Here is a 21,815-nt window from a genome sequence, read left to right as displayed (position 1 = left end):
AAAAATGTCAGTCTCTCGATGTGCAAAACTGATAGAGACATACCCCAAGCGACTTACAGCTGTAATCGCAGCAAAAGGTGGCGCTACAAAGTATTAACTTAAGGGGGCTGAATAATTTTGCACGCCCAATTTTTCAGTTTTTGATTTGTTAAAAAAGTTTGAAATATCCAATAAATGTCATTCCACTTCATGATTGTGTCCCACTTGTTGTTGATTCTTCACAAAAAAATACAGTTTTATATCTTTATGTTTGAAGCCTGAAATGTGGCAAAAGGTCGCAAAGTTCAAGGGGGCCGAATACTTTCGCAAGGCACTGTATGTGTCTGTTTCTCAGTTTCTGTCTGTCTCTGTATCTCTCTGATTCTATGACTCTCTAGCTCTCTTCTCTGTCCCCATTTCCCTCCCTCCCTCCCTCCCTCTCCCTCCCTCCCTCCCTCCCTCCCTCCCTCCCTCCCTCCCTCTCTCTCTCTCTCTCTCTCTCTCTCTCTCTCTCTCTCTCTCCCTCCCTCCCTCCCTCCCTCCCTCCCTCCCTCCCTCCCTCTCTCTCTCCCTCCCTCCCTCCCTCCCTCTCTCTCTCTCTCCCTCCCTCCCTCCCTCCCTCCCTCCCTCTCTCCCTCCCTCCCTCCCTCCCTCCCTCCCTCCCTCCCTCCCTGCCTGCCTCCCTCCCTCCCTCCTTCCCTCCCTCCCTCCCTCTCTCTCTCTCTCTCTCTCTCTCTCTCTCTCTCTCTCTCCCTCCCTCCCTCCCTCCCTCCCTCCCTCCCTCCCTCCCTCCCTCTCTCTCTCTCTCTCTCTCTCTCTCCCTCCCTCCCTCCCTCCCCCCTCCCTCCCTCCCTATCTGTCCTGAGTTAGAGGGGACAGTAAAACATTGTTATGTGTATGCCATCACTGTTAAACACACCCAGAAAGGACCCACAGGATGAACAATCGCACAATCGCACACGCATACTAACGCAAGTACTCGTACACACACTTGTACACACATACACACACAAGCACGCACTCACAATAAAAACACACACACTCGCACGCAAGCACACACACACACACCTCTGGGTCAACAGGATGACCCTGCTGTGGTGGTATGTGGCCTGGCAGGGCCCATGGACAGACACACACACACACAAACACTCTGGCCTGTTTCATGTTGGCCAGTGAGGAGTCAGAGCCATCATGGCACCGGAACACAGCGATGTCACTTCCCGTCCAACTGGACACTGGCCAATAGAATCCCCCCCCCAGGGCCTGTCCAGCTGTGACCCGCTGTGTGTCTAGCTCAGCCGCTACACACACATTGTTCAGCTAAATGAAATATAAACACACACAGTCGTTTGAGGACACAATCACCAAAAACACACAAATATTGAAGTACATGATTATATACTTGCATTTGTATTTACACCCCAAAACATCTGTGCACAGTACACACCCTTCACTAATGGCTCTCTAAATAACTGTCTCAATGGTTGTCCTGCTGTCCCCTCCCCTCTCTGTGTATCTTCCTGCAGTCAGACATCCAGCCTCCAGCCTCCAGCCTCCAGCCTCCAGCCTCCAGCCTCTAGCCTCTAGCCTCCAGCCTCCAGCCTCCAGCCTCCAGCCTCCAGCCTCCAGCCTCCAGCCTCCAGCCTCTAGCCTCCAGCCTCCAGCCTCCAGCCTCTAGCCTCTAGCCTCCAGCCTCCAGCCTCCAGCCTGAGGGGGCAGAGGAAGGATGGGGGCACAGGGAGGGAGGGTGCTACTAAACAGAGGGAGGATGGGGGCACAGGGAGGGAGGGTGCTACTAAACAGAGGAAGGATGGGGGCACAGGGAGGGAGGGTGCTACTAAACAGAGGGAGGATGGGGGCACAGGGAGGGAGGGTGCTACTAAACAGAGGGAGGATGGGGGCACAGGGAGGGAGGGTGCTACTAAACAGAGGGAGGATGGGGGCACAGGGAGGGAGGGTGCTACTAAACAGAGGGAGGATGGGGGCACAGGGAGGGAGGGTGCTACTAAACAGAGGAGGATGGGGGCACAGGGAGGGAGGGTGCTACTAAACAGAGGAGGATGGGGGCACAGGGAGGGTGGGTGCTACTAAACATAGGGAGGATGGGGCACAGGGGCCTACTGGGGTCTACTGGGGCCTACTGGGACCTACTGGGGTCTACTGGGATCTACTGGGGTCTACTGAGACCTACTGAGACCTACTGAGACCTACTGGGGTCTACTGGGGTCTACTGTGGTCTACTGGGGTCTAAAGGGGTCTACTGAGACCTACTGGGGTCTACTAAGACCTACTGGGGTCTACTGAGACCTACTGGGGTCTACTGAGACCTACTGGGGTCTACTGAGACCTACTGGGGTCTACTGAGACCTACTGGGGCCAATTCTAAAGATACACTTTTCCTTGTGAAAACAATCTGGGCTGGATTTTGCTTTGTTTTAGTTTTTTTGAGTGAATGAGAGAGAGAGAGAGAGAGAGAGAGAGAGAGAGAGAGAGAGAGAGAGAGAGAGAGAGAGAGGTTGAACACAGATCTTCATATACTGTAGCTATTGTACCTCTCACACTGCTTAGAAAAAAATAGACACAAAATAGACAATGAAATGAGTGTAACAGTAACCGTCCCTATCTCAGCATGACAACCCTGCTCTATTCATTCCACATCCCATAATAAGCAATTTAGTGAGCTGTGACGAAAAAGGAAATACCCAAACCAATCTTAAATCTGGAGTCCACAAAGGGATTCCCCCAGCACCTTTGTTATTGTTGTTGTTCAGTTGATGAATGGGAGGAGAGCAGCATCCATTTCCTGCTGTTCTATCCCGGTTTTAAGGATGTCCAAATGGAAACATAACCGTGTTCGTTGTTTGAAGTTATCTTTCTGTTGTTGTAATATCGCAAACAGACGTGGCACTTTCACCAACTACGGATTTCAGCGTAACATTTTTGGGGCGTTCTCCTAATGGTAACAAGTTTCACAAGACATATTTACTGATTGTCAAGTAATTTGACGAGTAGACAAAAAACAAACTATGATTCATGTAATTATCATGTAGAAGATTGGTACAGCCTGACAACGGAATCTGATTTATATCAGCCGTTGTCTGTCATCACATTTCCATCTGTTTGATTTGGCTCCATCGCTCCATCTATTCATAACACAGTCAGCAGGAATCTGGCCACAGTCTTTGATTGACAGTTTTATGTAGGGCACCAAACTGAAACACAGGTACAGCGTGTGAGGTGGTTTTGGGTGGGATTAATGGGTAAGGAGAAAGATGAAGTGGCCCCACAATCAAGGTCAGTTCTTATATTTGCCCTCTAATGGTTAAGGTTAGGTTTGGGAAGCGTAAGCTTACTAAAACTGATCCTAGGACTGGGCCCTAAGGGCAAATTTAACTCAGAGTTGTAGGTTTGGTTTGAGGTTGGGCATGGTGTGTATAGAGTGGGTGTGTGTAGAGTGGGTGTGTATAGAGTGGGTGTGTGTAGACTGAGCCTGAGGTGGGGCTGCTGGGTCTGGATCATGAACAGAGGATGAGGGAGAGAGAGGAGAGAGGAGAGAGGAGAGAGGAGGGAAAGAAGGGGCAAAAATGAGACGAGTGATGGGGTGAGTGAGGGATGAGTCAGAAGCACTGTGGGCAGGAATGGAGGAGAGGAGGGGAGGCGTATCGGGGAGAGTGAGGGATGAGTCAGAAGTCCTGTGGGCAGGAATGGAGGAGAGGAGGGGAGGAGTGTTGGGGAGAGTCAGACAGGAGGAGCCGTGCCTGCAGGCCTGTGGGAAGTGATGGAGGAAAAGAGGACAGGAGGAGAGGAGGAAAAGGGGGAAGGAAGGTTGAAAGGAGTAGAGGAGTGTCTAGAGGGAAGGAAGGTTGAAAGGAGTAGAGGAGTGTCTAGAGGGAAGGAAGGTTGAAAGGAGTAGAGGAGTGTCTAGAGGGAAGGAAGGTTGAAAGGAGTAGAGGAGTGTCTAGAGGGAAGGAAGGTTGAAAGGAGTAGAGGAGTGTCTAGAGGGAAGGAAGGTTGAAAGGAGTAGAGGAGTGTCTAGAGGGAAGGAAGGTTGTCTCCCAGTGTCTGTGGAAAACAGACTGAACCAGGTTTTCCTGTAGGATTTTGTCTGTGCTTAGCTCTATTCCGTGTTTTTTACATTTTTGAAATAAAAACTCCTTAGTCCTTGCCGATGACAAGCATACCCATAACATGATGCTTGAAAATATGAAGAGTGGTACTCAGTCATGTGTTGTGTCGAAGTTATTGTGTTGCATGTTGATGTTCGATACAGGTAAACACCTGAATTAAATGTACGACACATTGAAAACATTTAAATAGGGACCCTGAACGGAAGAGACGCAAAAGTTTATTTGTTCTCCTTTTATCTTTTCTACGAAAGCACAAAATGACATCAACACCCAAAGATGACCTCAACGACCTTTGGTCCACAGTTATTTTGAGCCATCATGTCAGATGGTAATTGAAGTGTGTATCTAGGCGACTAACACCTATATTCCCATCCTGTTGAAACTGTGTAACATGTTCCAAAGGTCAGCTCAGCGCCAGCCTGCCAGCATGAACACCCAGAACACTGTTTAAGTCCCAAATGGCACCCTTTCCCCCTTATATAGTGCACTACTTTTGGTCAAAAAGTAGTGCACTATGTAGGGAATAGGATGCCATTTGGGCCTCAAGGTCTGAACAGTCTGTACACAGGGGCCTACCTCAGCGAAACGACTCATTACCTTTCCATCCACAGTTTTTATGCTAGTAAATTCACGTGTATAAATACAAATCACGAGAACCGTGATGGAAACAGGAAATTTCGGTACAATTTGATATTAAATGTACATTTATTTTAGTGTCTGTAAAATGAATTATGTGAGAAATGTCAGTGGAAACTCCTTTATGTGGAAATATTGATATAATAACCATGATATGGAAGTAATGTGATGATATGGTGTTTGGTCGTCCCACTACGACTAAGATGAAATAAGTGATGACATGGTGTTTGGTCGTCCCACTACGACTCAGATTAAATAAGTGATGACATGGTGTTTGGTCGTCCCACTACGACTCAGATGAAATAAGTGATGACATGGTGTTTGGTCGCCCCACTACGACTCAGATGAAATAAGTGATGACATGGTGTTTGGTCGTCCCACTACGACTCAGATTAAATAAGTGATGATATGGTGTTTGGTCGTCCCACTACGACTCAGATGAAATAAGTGATGACATGGTGTTTGGTCGTCCCACTACGACTCAGATTAAATAAGTGATGATATGGTGTTTGGTCGTCCCACTACGACTCAGATGAAATAAGTGATGACATGGTGTTTGGTCGTCCCACTACGACTCAGATTAAATAAGTGATGATATGGTGTTTGGTCGTCCCACTACGACTCAGATGAAATAAGTGATGACATGGTGTTTGGTCGTCCCACTACGACTCAGATTAAATAAGTGATGACATGGTGTTTGGTCGTCCCACTACGACTCAGATTAAATAAGTGATGACATGGTGTTTGGTCGTCCCACTAAGACTCAGGAAACCATGCAGTTTATTAGGCTACAGATGAAATAAGTGATGATGAACTTCACAGGGAGGTCAAAGTGCAGTGATGAACATGATGCTCCTTTCCAATAAATATAGAGGCTCATTCTGGTGACATGATGATCGATACGTGACTGACGTTTGAAAAACAGAAATGTGCATATTTTCATTAAGCGGATTGAAATCTAGCTGCTGTTAAAACAGGCCTAAAAACTATTATAAAACACTTATACTTTCACAGGTGTTTGAATAGTGTGTGAATGTGTTCACAGACATGCCTGTATAGGCACACACACATACAATGTCCTGGAAATGTCCTTTAAGTAAGTTACCTCATGCAGCAGTGCAGTGCTGCCAGAGACTGCCTTCACAGAGACTGCCTTCACAGAGACTGCCTTCACAGAGACTGCCTTCACAGAGACTGCCTTCACAAAGGCCGCCTTCACAGAGACTGCCTTCACAGAGACTGCCTTCACAAAGACCGCCTTCACAGAGACTGCCTTCACAGAGACTGCCTTCACAAAGACCGCCTTCACAGAGACTGCCTTCACAAAGACCGCCTTCACAGAGACTGCCTTCACAGAGACTGCCTTCACAGAGAATGACGTCACAGAGACTGCCTTCACAGAGACTGCCTTCACAGAGACTGCCTTCACAAAGACCGCCTTCACAGAGACTGCCTTCACAGAGAATGACGTCACAGAGAATGACGTCACAGAGACTGCCTTCACAGAGACTGCCTTCACAGAGACTCCCTTCACAGACTGTGTAGAGCTCCTCTGTCTCTTACCATAACTAGAGCAGGGGGAATGAGCACATCACCTGCTCAGTTAAACATGTCAATCAGCTGGCTGTATTATATAGCTCTATCTATCCTGACCGCTAGACCGCTGGACGGGACCAGGCTTGCCCTATGTCTGTGTGTGGCTCAGTTAAACAGGTCCATCGGCTGGCTGTTCCAGTATATAAAAGCTACAGTATATCCATCCTGACCGCTAGACCGCTGGAAGGGACCAGGTTTGCCCTACCACAGGCTGAGGGAGCAGAGGGGATTGACTTATCTCAGAACCAGTTATGACCGGGACTGGGACTTTGAAGAAAGGGGGCAGTGTGAGGGAGGATACCCCTGAATCTAGTAATAGACTATCTACTAGCTAGCTACTCTGTGTCTACGTCCAAAATGGCACCCTATTCACTATATAGAGCCTGGCACCCTATTCCCTATATAGAGCCTGGCACCCTATTCCCTATATAGAGCCTGGCACCCTATTCCCTATATAGAGCCTGGCACCCTATTCCCTATATAGAGCCTGGCACCCTATTCCCTATATAGAGCCTGGCACCCTATTCCCTATATAGAGCCCTATGGACCCTGGCACCCTTTTCCCTGTATAGAGCCCTATGGACCCTGGTCTAAAGTAGTGCACTATTTAGAGAACAGGGTACCATTTGGAACAAACCCCATAGACAGATACGTCTCCATTCCAGGACCAACAATATGAATCAATATATCTCTCTAATTCCCCACTGAGTCCCTGAGAACCACAATAAAAAATGATTGATTACCAACTTGGTTGTCACTGTGTTACCCTGGTAGGGTTAGAGTGGAGTCAGAGGACGCCAAGAGGAAACACATCCACTAGAGGACAAGAGGCAACACATCCACTAGAGGACAAGAGGAAACACATCCACTAGAGGACAAGAGGCAACACATCCACTAGAGGACAAGAGGCAACACATCCACTAGAGGACAAGAGGCAACACATCCATTAGAGGACAAGAGGAAACACATCCACTAGAGGACAAGAGGAAACACATCCACTAGAGGACAAGAGGCAACACATCCACTAGAGGACAAGAGGAAACACATCCACTAGAGGACAAGAGGAAACACATCCATTAGAGGACAAGAGGCAACACATCCACTAGAGGACAAGAGGAAACACATCCACTAGAGGACAAGAGGCAACACATCCACTAGAGGACAAGAGGTAACACATCCACTAGAGGACAAGAGGCAACACATCCACTAGAGGACAAGAGGCAACACATCCACTAGAGGACAAGAGGTAACACATCCACTAGAGAACAAGAGGCAACACATCCACTAGAGGACAAGAGGCAACACATCCACTAGAGGACAAGAGGCAACACATCCACTAGAGGACAAGAGGCAACACATCCACTAGAGAACAAGAGGCAACACATCCACTAGAGGACAAGAGGCATCACATCCACTAGAGGACAAGAGGCAACACATCCACTAGAGGACAAGAGGAAACACATCCACTAGAGGACAAGAGGCAACACATCCACTAAAGAACAAGAGGCAACACATCCATTAGAGGACAAGAGGAAACACATCCATTAGAGGACAAGAGGCAACACATCCACTAGAGGACAAGAGGCATCACATCCACTAGAGGACAAGAGGAAACACATCCACTAGAGGACAAGAGGCAACACATCCACTAGAGGACAAGAGGAAACACATCTACTAGAGGACAAGAGGCAACACATCCACTAGAGGACAAGAGGCAACACATCCACTAGAGGACGTCAAGAGGCAACACATCCACTAGAGGACAAGAGGAAACACATCCACTAGAGGACAAGAGGAAACACATCCACTAGAGGACAAGAGGCAACACATCCACTAGAGGACAAGAGGCAACACATCCACTAGAGGACAAGAGGCAACACATCCACTAGAGGACAAGAGGCAACACATCCACTAGAGGACAAGAGGCAACACATCCACTAGATGACAAGAGGCAACACATCCACTAGAGGACAAGAGGCAACACATCCACTAGAGGACAAGAGGAAACACATCCACTAGAGGACAAGAGGCAACACATCCACTAGAGGACAAGAGGCAACACATCCACTAGAGAACAAGAGGCAACACATCCACTAGAGGACAAGAGGCAACTCATCCACTAGAGGAAAAGAGGCAACACATCCACTAGAGGACAAGAGGCAACACATCCACTAGAGGACAAGAGGCAACACATCCACTAGAGGACAAGAGGCAACACATCCACTAGAGAACAAGAGGAAACACATCCACTAGAGGACAAGAGGCAACACATCCACTAGAGGACAAGAGGCAACACATCCACTAGAGGACAAGATGCAACACATCCACTAGAGAACAAGAGGAAACACATCCACTAGAGGACAAGAGGAAACACATCCACTAGAGGACAAGAGGCAACACATCCACTAGAGGACAAGAGGCAACACATCCACTAGAGGACAAGAGGTAACACATCCACTAGAGGACAAGAGGTAACACATCCACTAGAGGACAAGAGGTAACACATCCACTAGAGGACAAGAGGCAACACATCCACTAGAGGACAAGAGGCAACACATCCACTAGAGGACAAGAGGCAACACATCCGGGGCGGCAGGGTAGCCTAGTGGTTAGAGCGTTGGACTAGTAACCGGAAGGTTGTGAGTTCAAACCCCCGAGCTGACAAGGTACAAATCTGTCGTTCTGCCCCTGAACAGGCAGTTAACCCACTGTTCCCAGGCCGTCATTGAAAATAAGAATTTGTTCTTAACTGACTTGCCTGGTTAAATAAAGGTAAAATAAAAAATAAATAAACATCCACTAGAGGACAAGAGGCAACACATCCACTAGAGAACAAGAGGCAACACATCCACTAGAGGACAAGAGGTAACACATCCACTAGAGGACAAGAGGCAACACATCCACTAGAGGAAACACATCCACTAGAGGACAAGAGGCAACACATCCACTAGAGGACAAGAGGCAACACATCCACTAGAGGACAAGAGGCAACACATCCACTAGAGGACAAGAGGTAACACATCCACTAGAGGACAAGAGGTAACACATCCACTAGAGGACAAGAGGCAACACATCCACTAGAGGACAAGAGGCAACACATCCACTAGAGGACAAGAGGCAACACATCCACTAGAGGACAAGAGGCAACACATCCACTAGAGGACAAGAGGAAACACATCCACTAGAGGACAAGAGGCAACACATCCACTAGAGGCAACACATCCACTAGAGGACAAGAGGCAACACATCCACTAGAGGACAAGAGGCAACACATCCACTAGAGGACAAGAGGCAACACATCCACTAGAGGACAAGAGGCAACACATCCACTAGAGGCAACACATCCACTAGAGGACAAGAGGCAACACATCCACTAGAGGACAAGAGGCAACACATCCACTAGAGGACAAGGGGAAACACATCCAATAGGAATTATGTCAAGTTAAGTCAAAGTTTGTGAAAACATGTCAAACAGGGTGAAAAGGGGAAGGGGGAGAGAGAGAGAGCTGCCAGTCCTCTGCTTTGAGTTCATGCCAAACACAGACACGCAAACACACATCCACGCAAACACACCCACGCAAACACACACACACGTCATTGAAGCCGTGCCAAACCCCCAAACCTCTGTTCTGGAACCCTTCCCAGAGCTTCTTCAAAACCCCCAAATTCTTTAAAATCTTCCACTATTCCACATGTACAGATAGGGCTTTAGGTTGACTGCGTTTAAACATCTCTGCCAAGACACAGCTCAGTGATTATGTGCTCGTCTAGTGTTCAACCAAACTCCTATGTTCAGTGTTTCTCAGAGAATGTACTAAACTTTCTAGGGACTGCCATTGGCACCGATCCAAAGACAGTTATAGCAGAAGTTATAATGCTTTAAAGAAGCATTCAGCAGTTTAAACAAAAACAAGATGTCTCCCTGCCCCTGAGAGGGTAAAAAGCTGAGGGATGGGACTGGAGAGATGTCTCCCTGCCCCTGAGAGGGTAAAAAGCTGAGGGATGGGACTGGAGAGATGTCTCCCTGCCCCTGAGAGGGTAAAAGGCTGAGGGATGGGACTGGAGAGATGTCTCCCTGCCCCTGAGCAGGTAAAAAGCTGAGGGATGGGACTGGAGAGATGTCTCCCTGCCCCTGAGAGGGTAAAAATCTGAGGGATGGGACTGGAGAGATGTCTCCCTGCCCCTGAGAGGGTAAAAAGCTGAGGGATGGGACTGGAGAGATGTCTCCCTGCCCCTGAGAGGGTAAAAAGCTGAGGGATGGGACTGGAGAGATGTCTCCCTGCCCCTGAGCAGGTAAAAAGCTGAGGGATGGGACTGGAGAGATGTCTCCCTACCCCTGAGAGGGTAAAAAGCTGAGGGATGGGACTGGAGAGATGTCTCCCTGCCCCTGAGAGGGTAAAAAGCTGAGGGATGGGACTGGAGAGATGTCTCCCTTCCCCTGAGAGGGTAAAAAGCTGAGGAATGGGACTGGAGAGATGTCTCCCTTCCCCTGAGAGGGTAAAAAGCTGAGGGATGGGACTGGAGAGATGTCTCCCTGCCCCTGAGAGGGTAAAAAGCTGAGGGATGGGACTGGAGAGATGTCTCCCTGCCCCTGAGAGGGTAAAAAGCTGAGGGATGGGACTGGAGAGATGTCTCCCTGCCCCTGAGAGGGTAAAACGCTGAGGGATGGGACTGGAGAGATGTCTCCCTGCCCCTGAGAGGGTAAAAAGCTGAGGGATGGGACTGGAGAGATGTCTCCCTGCCCCTGAGCAGGTAAAAAGCTGAGGGATGGGACTGGAGAGATGTCTCCCTGCCCCTGAGAGGGTAAAAAGCTGAGGGATGGGACTGGAGAGTTGTCTCCCTGCCCCTGAGAGGGTAAAAAGCTGAGGGATGGGACTGGAGAGATGTCTCCCTGCCCCTGAGAGGGTAAAAAGCTGAGGGATGGGACTGGAGAGATGTCTCCCTGCCCCTGAGAGGGTAAAAAGCTGAGGGATGGGACTGGAGAGATGTCTCCCTGCCCCTGAGAGGGTAAAAAGCTGAGGGATGGGACTGGAGAGATGTCTCCCTACCCCTGAGAGGGTAAAAAGCTGAGGGATGGGACTGGAGAGATGTCTCCCTGCCCCTGAGAGGGTAAAACGCTGAGGGATGGGACTGGAGAGATGTCTCCCTGCCCCTGAGAGGGTAAAAAGCTGAGGGATGGGACTGGAGAGATGTCTCCCTACCCCTGAGAGGGTAAAAAGCTGAGGGATGGGACTGGAGAGATGTCTCCCTGCCCCTGAGAGGGTAAAAAGCTGAGGGATGGGACTGGAGAGATGTCTCCCTGCCCCTGAGAGGGTAAAAAGCTGAGGGATGGGACTGGAGAGATGTCTCCCTGCCCCTGAGAGGGTAAAAAGCTGAGGGATGGGACTGGAGAGATGTCTCCCTGCCCTTGAGCAGGTAAAAAGCTGAGGGATGGGACTGGAGAGATGTCTCCCTGCCCCTGAGCAGGTAAAAAGCTGAGGGATGGGACTGGAGAGATGTTATAACTCTGTATAGTCAGCACTCTATTGATGTAAGGACTGGCCATCCATGATATCACAATACAGGACAGCAGTGACCTCAGGCCCCTTTAAGGAGCTATACAGACTGAGTACAGGACAGCAGTGACCTCAGGCCCCTTTAAGGAGCTATACAGACTGAGTACAGGACAGCAGTGACCTCAGGCCCCCTTAAGGAGCTATACAGACTGAGTACAGGACAGCAGTGACCTCAGGCTCCTTTAAGGAGCTATACAGACTGAGTACAGGACAGCAGTGACCTCAGGCTCCTTTAAGGAGCTATACAGACTGAGTACAGGACAGCAGTGACCTCAGGTCCATTTAAGGAGCTATACAGACTGAGTACAGGACAGCAGTGACCTCAGGCCCCTTTAAGGAGCTATACAGACTGAGTACAGGACAGCAGTGACCTCAGGCTCCTTTAAGGAGCTATACAGACTGAGTACAGGACAGCAGTGACCTCAGGCTCCTTTAAGGAGCTATACAGACTGAGTACAGGACAGCAGTGACCTCAGGCTCCTTTAAGGAGCTATACAGGCTGAGTACAGGACAGCAGTGACCTCAGGCCCCTTTAAGGAGCTATACAGACTGAGTACAGGACAGCAGTGACCTCAGGCTCCTTTAAGGAGCTATACAGACTGAGTACAGGACAGCAGTGACCTCAGGCCCCTTTAAGGAGCTATACAGGCTGAGTACAGGACAGCAGTGACCTCAGGCCCCTTTAAGGAGCTATACAGACTGAGTACAGGACAGCAGTGACCTCACTGATAGACACGTGTTCCTCTATCTCTATGGAGATATTACAGCGGGCTGATAGACACGTGTTCCTCTATCTCTATGGAGATATTACAGCAGGCTGATAGACATGTGTTCCTCTATCTCTATGGAGATATTACAGCAGGCTGGTAGACACGTGTTCCTCTATCTCTATGGAGATATTACAGCAGGCTGATAGACATGTGTTCCTCTATCTCTATGGAGATATTACAGCAGGGGGCTGATAGACATGTGTTCCTCTATCTCTATGGAGATATTACAGCAGGCTGGTAGACATGTGTTCCTCTATCTCTATGGAGATATTACAGCAGGGGGCTGATAGACACGTGTTCCTCTATCTCTATGGAGATATTACAGCAGGCTGATAGACATGTGTTCCTCTATCTCTATGGAGATATTACAGCAGGCTGGTAGACATGTGTTCCTCTATCTCTATGGAGATATTACAGCAGGGGGCTGATAGACACGTGTTCCTCTATCTCTATGGAGATATTACAGCAGGAGGCTGGTAGACACGTGTTCCTCTATATCTATGGAGATGTTACAGCAGGAGGCTGGTAGACATGTGTACCTCTATCTCTATGGAGATATTACAGCAGGCTGGTAGACATGTGTTCCTCTATCTCTATGGAGATATTACAGCAGGCTGATAGACATGTGTTCCTCTATATCTATGGAGATGTTACAGCAGGAGGCTGGTAGACATGTGTTCCTCTATCTCTATGGAGATATTACAGCAGGCTGATAGTCACGTGTTCCTCTATCTCTATGGAGATATTACAGCAGGCTGGTAGACATGTGTTCCTCTATCTCTATGGAGATATTACAGCAGGGGGCTGATAGACACGTGTTCCTCTATCTCTATGGAGATATTACAGCAGGCGGCTGGTAGACATGTGTTCCTCTATCTCTATGGAGATATTACAGCAGGGGGCTGGTAGACATGTGTTCCTCTATCTCTATGGAGATATTACAGCAGGCTGATAGTCATGTGGTCCTCTATCTCTATGGAGATATTACAGCAGGCTGATAGTCATGTGTTCCTCTATCTCTATGGAGATATTACAGTAGGCTGATAGACATGTGTTCCTCTATCTCTATGGAGATATTACAGCAGGCTGGTAGACATGTGTTCCTCTATCTCTATGGAGATATTACAGCAGGGGGCTGATAGACACGTGTTCCTCTATCTCTATGGAGATATTACAGCAGGGGGCTGGTAGACATGTGTTCCTCTATCTCTATGGAGATATTACAGTAGGCTGATAGACATGTGTTCCTCTATCTCTAACGAGATATTACAGCAGGCTGATAGACATGTGTTCCTCTATCTCTATGGAGATATTACAGCAGGGGGCTGGTAGACATGTGTTCCTCTATCTCTATGGAGATATTACAGCAGGGGGCTGGTAGACATGTGTTCCTCTATCTCTATGGAGATATTACAGCAGGCTGATAGTCATGTGTTCCTCTATCTCTATGGAGATATTACAGCAGGCTGATAGTCATGTGTTCCTCTATCTCTATGGAGATATTACAGTAGGCTGATAGACATGTGTTCCTCTATCTCTATGGAGATATTACAGCAGGCTGGTAGACATGTGTTCCTCTATCTCTATGGAGATATTACAGCAGGGGGCTGATAGACACGTGTTCCTCTATCTCTATGGAGATATTACAGCAGGGGGCTGGTAGACATGTGTTCCTCTATCTCTATGGAGATATTACAGTAGGCTGATAGACATGTGTTCCTCTATCTCTAACGAGATATTACAGCAGGCTGATAGACATGTGTTCCTCTATCTCTATGGAGATATTACAGCAGGGGGCTGATAGACACGTGTTCCTCTATCTCTATGGAGATATTACAGCAGGGGGCTGGTAGACATGTGTTCCTCTATCTCTATGGAGATATTACAGCGGGCTGGTAGACATGTGTTCCTCTATCTCTATGGAGATATTACAGCAGGGGGCTGATAGACATGTGTTCCTCTATCTCTATGGAGATATTACAGCAGGCTGGTAGACATGTGTTCCTCTATCTCTATGGAGATATTACAGCAGGGGGCTGATAGACACGTGTTCCTCTATCTCTATGGAGATATTACAGCAGGCTGATAGACATGTGTTCCTCTATCTCTATGGAGATATTACAGCAGGCTGGTAGACATGTGTTCCTCTATCTCTATGGAGATATTACAGCAGGGGGCTGATAGACACGTGTTCCTCTATCTCTATGGAGATATTACAGCAGGAGGCTGGTAGACACGTGTTCCTCTATATCTATGGAGATGTTACAGCAGGAGGCTGGTAGACATGTGTTCCTCTATCTCTATGGAGATATTACAGCAGGCTGGTAGACATGTGTTCCTCTATCTCTATGGAGATATTACAGCAGGGGGCTGATAGACACGTGTTCCTCTATCTCTATGGAGATATTACAGCAGGGGGCTGGTAGACATGTGTTCCTCTATCTCTAACGAGATATTACAGCAGGCTGATAGACATGTGTTCCTCTATCTCTATGGAGATATTACAGCAGGGGGCTGATAGACACGTGTTCCTCTATCTCTATGGAGATATTACAGCAGGGGGCTGGTAGACATGTGTTCCTCTATCTCTATGGAGATATTACAGCAGGCTGGTAGACATGTGTTCCTCTATCTCTATGGAGATATTACAGCAGGCTGGTAGACATGTGTTCCTCTATCTCTATGGAGATATTACAGCAGGATGTTGTGGGATTAGTCCTAGCATTGATGGGTTAAATATTACCCATCATATTAGCTTATCTGCTCTGTTCTGTTCACTCTGCTAATACTATTACACAACACGGACGCACACACACACCTTGATGCTTAACCCCTGTCCTCCCTGAACACACCCATGATGTTATGACTTGGTTCCATGACTAATAATGACTCTCACATTGTTTCACACAATGACAGACCAATCATCTGATACTCATTAGCTAATATATGATCAGATCACCACAATGTGTGTGTGTGTGTGTGTGTGTGTGTGTGTGTGTGTGTGTGTGTGTGTGTGCGTGCGTGCGTGCGTGTGTGTGTGTGTGTAATGTGCCCTGATAATAGAAGGTGCATGTTTGCATTAGACCCAGACCTGGGTTCAAATACTATTCAAAATCTTTCAAATCATTTACAGTGCCTTGCGAAAGTATTCGGCCCCCTTGAACTTTGAGACCTTTTGCCACATTTCAGGCTTAAAACATGAAGATATAAAACTTAATTTTTTTGTGAAGAATCAACAACAAGTGGGACACAATCATGAAGTGGAAAGACATTTATTGGATATTTCAAACTTTTTTAACAAATCAAAAACTGATAAATTGGGCGTGCAAAATTATTCAGCCCCCTTAAGTTAATACTTTGTAGCGCCACGTTTTGCTGCGATTACAGCTGTAAGTCGCTTGGGGTATGTCTCTATCAGTTTTGCACATCGAGAGACTGAAATGTTTTCCCATTCCTCCTTGCAAAACAGCTCGAGCTCAGTGAGGTTGGATGGAGAGCATTTGTGAACAGCAGTTTTCAGTTCTTTCCACAGATTCTCAATTGGATTCAGGTCTGGACTTTGACTTGGCCATTCTAACACCTGGATATGTTTATTTTTGAACCATTCCATTGTAGATTTTGCTTTACGTTTTGGATCATTGTCTTGTTGGAAGACAAATCTCCGTCCCAGTCTCGTTCTTCCAGAATGGTCCTGTATTTGGCTCCATCCATCTTCCCATCAATTTTAACCATCTTCCCTGTCCCTGCTGAAGAAAAGCAGGCCCAAACCATGATGCTGCCACCACCATGTTTGACAGTGGGCATGGTGTGTTCAGGGTGATGAGCTGTGTTGCTTTTACGCCAAACATAACGTTTTGCATTGTTGCCAAAAAGTTCAATTTTGGTTTCATCTGACCAGAGCACCTTCTTCCACATGTTTGGTGTATCTCCCAGGTGGCTTGTGGTAAACTTTAATCAACACTTTTTATGGATATCTTTAAGAAATGGCTTTCTTCTTGCCACTCTTCCATAAAGGCCAGATTTGTGCAATATACGACTTTTATTTTATTTTTATTTTACCTTTATTTAACCAGGCAAGTCAGTTAAGAACAAATTCTTATTTTCAATGACGGCCTGGGAACAGTGGGTTAACTGCCTGTTCAGGGGCAGAACGACAGATTTGTACCTTGTCAGCTCGGGGGTTTGAACTCACAACCTTCCGGTTACTAGTCCAACGCTCTAACCACTAGGCTACCCTGCCGCCCCGGTAGGATTGTTGTCCTATGGACAGAGTCTCCCACCTCAGCTGTAGATCTCTGCAGTTCATCCAGAGTGATCATGGGCCTCTTGGCTGCATCTCTGATCAGTCTTCTCCTTGTATGAGCTGAAAGTTTAGAGGGACGGCCAGGTCTTGGTAGATTTGCAGTGGTCTGATACTCCTTCCATTTCAATATTATCGCTTGCACAGTGCTCCTTGGGATGTTTAATGCTTGGGAAATCTTTTTGTATCCAAATCCGGCTTTAAACTTCTTCACAACAGTATCTCGGACCTGCCTGGTGTGTTCCTTGTTCTTCATGATGCTCTCTGCGCTTTTAACGGACCTCTGAGACTATCACAGTGCAGGTGGTCTGGGGTTTTGCACTTTCATGACTTATCTATTTAAATGTTTTATTTTATTTAACTAGGCAAGTCAGTTAAGAACAAATTCTCATTTACAATGACGGACTAGGAACAGTGGGTTAACTGCCTTGTTCAGGAGCAGAATGACAGATTTGACCTTGTCAGCTCGGGGATTCAATCTAGCAACATTTCTGTTACTGGCCCAACGCTCTAACCACTAGGCTACCACTAGGCTACCACTAGGCTACCTGCCGCCCCTATTGGTTCCATTGCAACAGGCAAGCTCAATCGAGCACAGATTAAGCCTTTGAAATGATTTCAAGTTATGTTGGCACCCATGTGTGGTGCCTTTGGGAACGGGGGGAGAAATATAAGCAAAATGTTCTCCCCATGAACATTACATCTATCCTCATGCATGATCTAATAGTCTCCTTCACAGCCTTATAGTTAGAGAGATCTCTCCTTCACGGCCTTATAGTTAGAGAGCTCTCTCCTTCACGGCCTTATAGTTAGAGAGCTCTCTCCTTCACGGCCTTATAGTTAGAGAGCTCTCTCCTTCACGGCCTTATAGTTAGAGAGCTCTCTCCTTCACAGCCTTATAGTTAGAGAGCTCTCTCCTTCACGGCCTTATAGTTAGAGAGCTCTCTCCTTCACGGCCTTATAGTTAGAGAGCTCTCTCCTTCACAGCCTTATAGTTAGAGAGCTCTCTCCTTCACAGCCAGTGTAATTGTATAAATTTAGTTTTCAGTGAACATCTGGAAGCACTCATATCCTCAGCCATTTCAACCCCCCTTAGTTTGATGCTAAATATTATTGGCCCTTCGGCACAAACACATACACACACATGCACACACTGATAGACGCAGGCATTCGTGCACAAACACACACACACACACACACACACACACACACACACACACACACAATGTGTTTTTGGGAAATTCAGCCCGACCTGCAGAACAGCTTCAAATCCATACAGTACTTCATAGTAACTTCCCAGAAGATGAAGTGAAAACAAAACGTGCCCCCTGGAGCAGCCTGAAACCATAGCAACAGAGAACGACAGAACACACAACACAGCAGAACGAGAGAAAAAAACTAGACTGGTAACCTGGACCAAATGGGTGGAATAGTCTAACTAGACTGGTAAACTGGACCAAATGGGTGGAATAGTCTAACTAGACTGGTAACCTGGACCAAATGGGTGGAATAGCCCAACTAGACTGGTAAACTGGACCAAATGGGTAGAATAGTCTAACTAGACTGGTAAACTGGACAAAATGGGTGGAATAGCACAACTAGACTGGTAAACTGGACCAACTGGGTAGAATAGTCTAACTAGACTGGTAAACTGGACCAAATGGGTAGAATAGTCTAACTAGACTGGTAACCTCGACCAAATGGGTAGAATAGTCTAACTAGACTGGTAAACTGGACCAAATGGGTAGAATAGTCTAACTAGACTGGTAAACTGGACCAAATGGGTGGAATAGTCTAACTAGACTGGTAACCTGGACCAAATGGGTAGAATAGTCTAACTAGACTGGTAAACTGGACCAAATGGGTAGAATAGTCTAACTAGACTGGTAAACTGGACCAAATGGGTAGAATAGTCTAACTAGACTGGTAACCTCGACCAAATGGGTAGAATAGTCTAACTAGACTGGTAACCTGGACCAAATGGGTGGAATAGTCCAACTAGACTGGTAAACTGGACCAAATGGGTGGAATAGTCTAACTAGACTGGTAACCTGGACCAAATGGGTGGAATAGTCTAACTAGACTGGTAAACTGGGCCAAATGGGTGGAATAGTCCAACTAGACTGGTAAACTGGACCAAATGGGTGGAATAGTCTAACTAGACTGGTAAACTGGACCAAATGGGTAGAATAGTCTAACTAGACTGGTAACCTGGACCAAATGGGTGGAATAGTCCAACTAGACTGGTAAACTGGACCAAATGGGTGGAATAGTCTAACTAGACTGGTAAACTGGACCAAATGGGTGGAATAGTCTAACTAGACTGGTAAACTGGGCCAAATGGGTGGAATAGTCCAACTAGACTGGTAAACTGGACCAAATGGGTGGAATAGTCTAACTAGACTGGTAAACTGGACCAAATGGGTGGAATAGTCTAACTAGACTGGTAAACTGGGCCAAATGGGTGGAATAGTCCAACTAGACGGGTAAACTGGACCAAATGGGGTAGAATAGTCTAACTAGACTGGTAACCTGGACCAAATGGGTGGAATAGTCCAACTAGACTGGTAAACTGGACCAAATGGGTGGAATAGTCTAACTAGACTGGTAACCTCGACCAAATGGGTGGAATAGTCTAACTAGACTGGTAAACTGGGCCAAATGGGTGGAATAGTCCAACTAGACTGGTAAACTGGACCAAATGGGGTAGAATAGTCTAACTAGACTGGTAAACTGGACCAAATGGGTGGAATAGTCCAACTAGACTGGTAAATTGGACCAAATGGGTGGAATAGTCCAACTAGACTGGTAACCTCGACCAAATGGGTGGAATATAGATCATCTGGTAGGGGTGATAGTACATCAGCATAGCCTACAACTCAGATGTCCAGTATTGCTAATGACTAACATTGTAGTAGAGGTATCTGTTCTGCTGTGGCAGGGTTCCCTGCTCAGTGTGTCAGTAGTGGGTCACAGTGTCACCACAGTGCCAGTAGGGCTGGGTCTGAATGGGGACTGGCTGGGTTTGGCTGGGTTGTTCTGAGAAATGCTGAGCATCTCTCTATACTTCCCAGGGACACTCAGAATGTGTCGACTGACCAGGAGAAGCTAGGGGAGGCTAGGAGCTATTTCTGGAGGTACTAGAAGTAGAGGACGCATGGCAGAGACACGGGATAGGGTACTGGTTGTGGGGGGACATTAAGACAGAGACAAGGGACAGGGGTACTGGTTGTGGGGGGGACATTAAGACAGAGACAACGGACAGGGTACTGGTTGTGGGGGGACATTAAGACAGAGACAAGGGACAGGGGTACTGGTTGTGGGAGGATATTAAGACAGAGACAAGGGACAGGGTACTGGTTGTGGGGGGACATTAAGACAGAGACAAGGGACAGGGGTACTGGTTGTGGGAGGACATTAAGACAGAGACAAGGGACAGGGTACTGGTTGTGGGTGGACATTAAGACACTAACAAAAGACGTTTGGCCAAAAGAGCTAATTAACTCAACTCAACCGGAACCTATACCCAACCTGTGAATCAGGGACAGTAGGACAGGGGTTAGTGGTCCTGGGGAGACACCAAGTCAACCATTCAGCCTAAACATATACCAGTAGTTAGATACACTCAACCTATACCGAACTCAACCTATACTGAACTCAACCTATACTGAACTCAACCTATACTGAACTCAACCTATGCTGAACTCAACCTATGCTGAACTCAACCTACACTGAACTCAACCTATACTGAACTCAACCTATACTGAACTCAACCTATACTGAACTCAACCTATGCTGAACTCAACCTATACTGAACTCAACCTATACTGAACTCAACCTATGCTGAACTCAACCTATGCTGAACTCAAACATCAATACAATCAGCCAATCTCTTCTGACAGTTGGTGTCTTCTCTTATGTTGTCTTAGGGAGACACCACGTCAACCAACACAATTAGTTAGCTACCCTCAACCTAAACTCAACTAAACCATACAGGAGATATAAAATCAGGCTCAGCCCCTGCAGTCTCCTGACAGGTGACAGGATCGTATGACTGGAAGCCATATATAACGTTAGATTATGTACTCAACCTGTTCAGGAACCAACTGAAGAATTACCTCAGGATCAAAGGTCAAAGTTACCTTACAGTAATAATCTGTCAAAGTGAAAGAACCCAACTTTACTGTCTGTTCAAAATAAGTGACCTCAGGGTGACCTTAAAGTCTCCAACTGTTTAAAAACATCTCCTTGTGGATTAATGGTAAATCCCTAAAGGCCCCTCCTGGAATGTCCTGGCCAACAGAATTACACAAGATGACACAGCACATACTGTAATTTACACTAAACTGTGATTCTCCCGGGTCGTCACACAGACCTTACTGAGTGGTAATAAGCAGAGGATAATCAAGTTGAGACTTGACACGGTCTCTCAGAGAGACATGACACGAGGCTGGTGGTGCTGAGATGCTCTAGCCTTTCATCGAATTATAACAGAGTGGTGCTAGCAAATTATCCTGGGCCTGTATTCACAAAGCATCTCAGAGTGGTTCGAGTCCAGGATGGAGCAACGAGAGGATCTCTGGTTATAGTCCAGGATGGAGCAACAAGATGATCCCTGGTTCTAGTCCAGGGTGGAGCAACGAGAGGGTCCCTGGTTCTAGTCCAGGATGGAGCAACGAGAGGGTCCCTGGTTCTAGTCCAGGATGGAGCACCGAGAGGGTCCCTGGTTCTAGTCCAGGATGGAGCACCGAGAGGGTCTCTGGTTCTAGTCCAGGATGGAGCAACAAGATGGTCTCTGGTTCGAGTCCAGGATGGAGCAACGAGAGGATCTCTGGTTCTAGTCCAGGATGGA

General features: G+C 47.2%; 1 protein-coding gene across 1 annotated transcript in view; it reads right to left on the bottom strand.

The window, feature by feature from the left end:
• The window catches only part of LOC118938849 (ninjurin-2), a 66,951-nt gene that overhangs the window by 33,688 nt on the left and 11,448 nt on the right, over window positions 1-21,815 (bottom strand). The gene's annotated exons all lie outside the window — the stretch shown is intronic.

This window comes from Oncorhynchus mykiss, unplaced genomic scaffold (genome assembly GCF_057628025.1).
Source record: "Oncorhynchus mykiss isolate SJ-2025 unplaced genomic scaffold, ASM5762802v1 scaffold96, whole genome shotgun sequence".
NCBI lineage: Eukaryota > Metazoa > Chordata > Actinopteri > Salmoniformes > Salmonidae > Oncorhynchus > Oncorhynchus mykiss.
The sequence above is the reverse complement of the archived record's forward strand: the minus strand, read 5'-3'. Positions and strand labels throughout refer to the sequence as shown.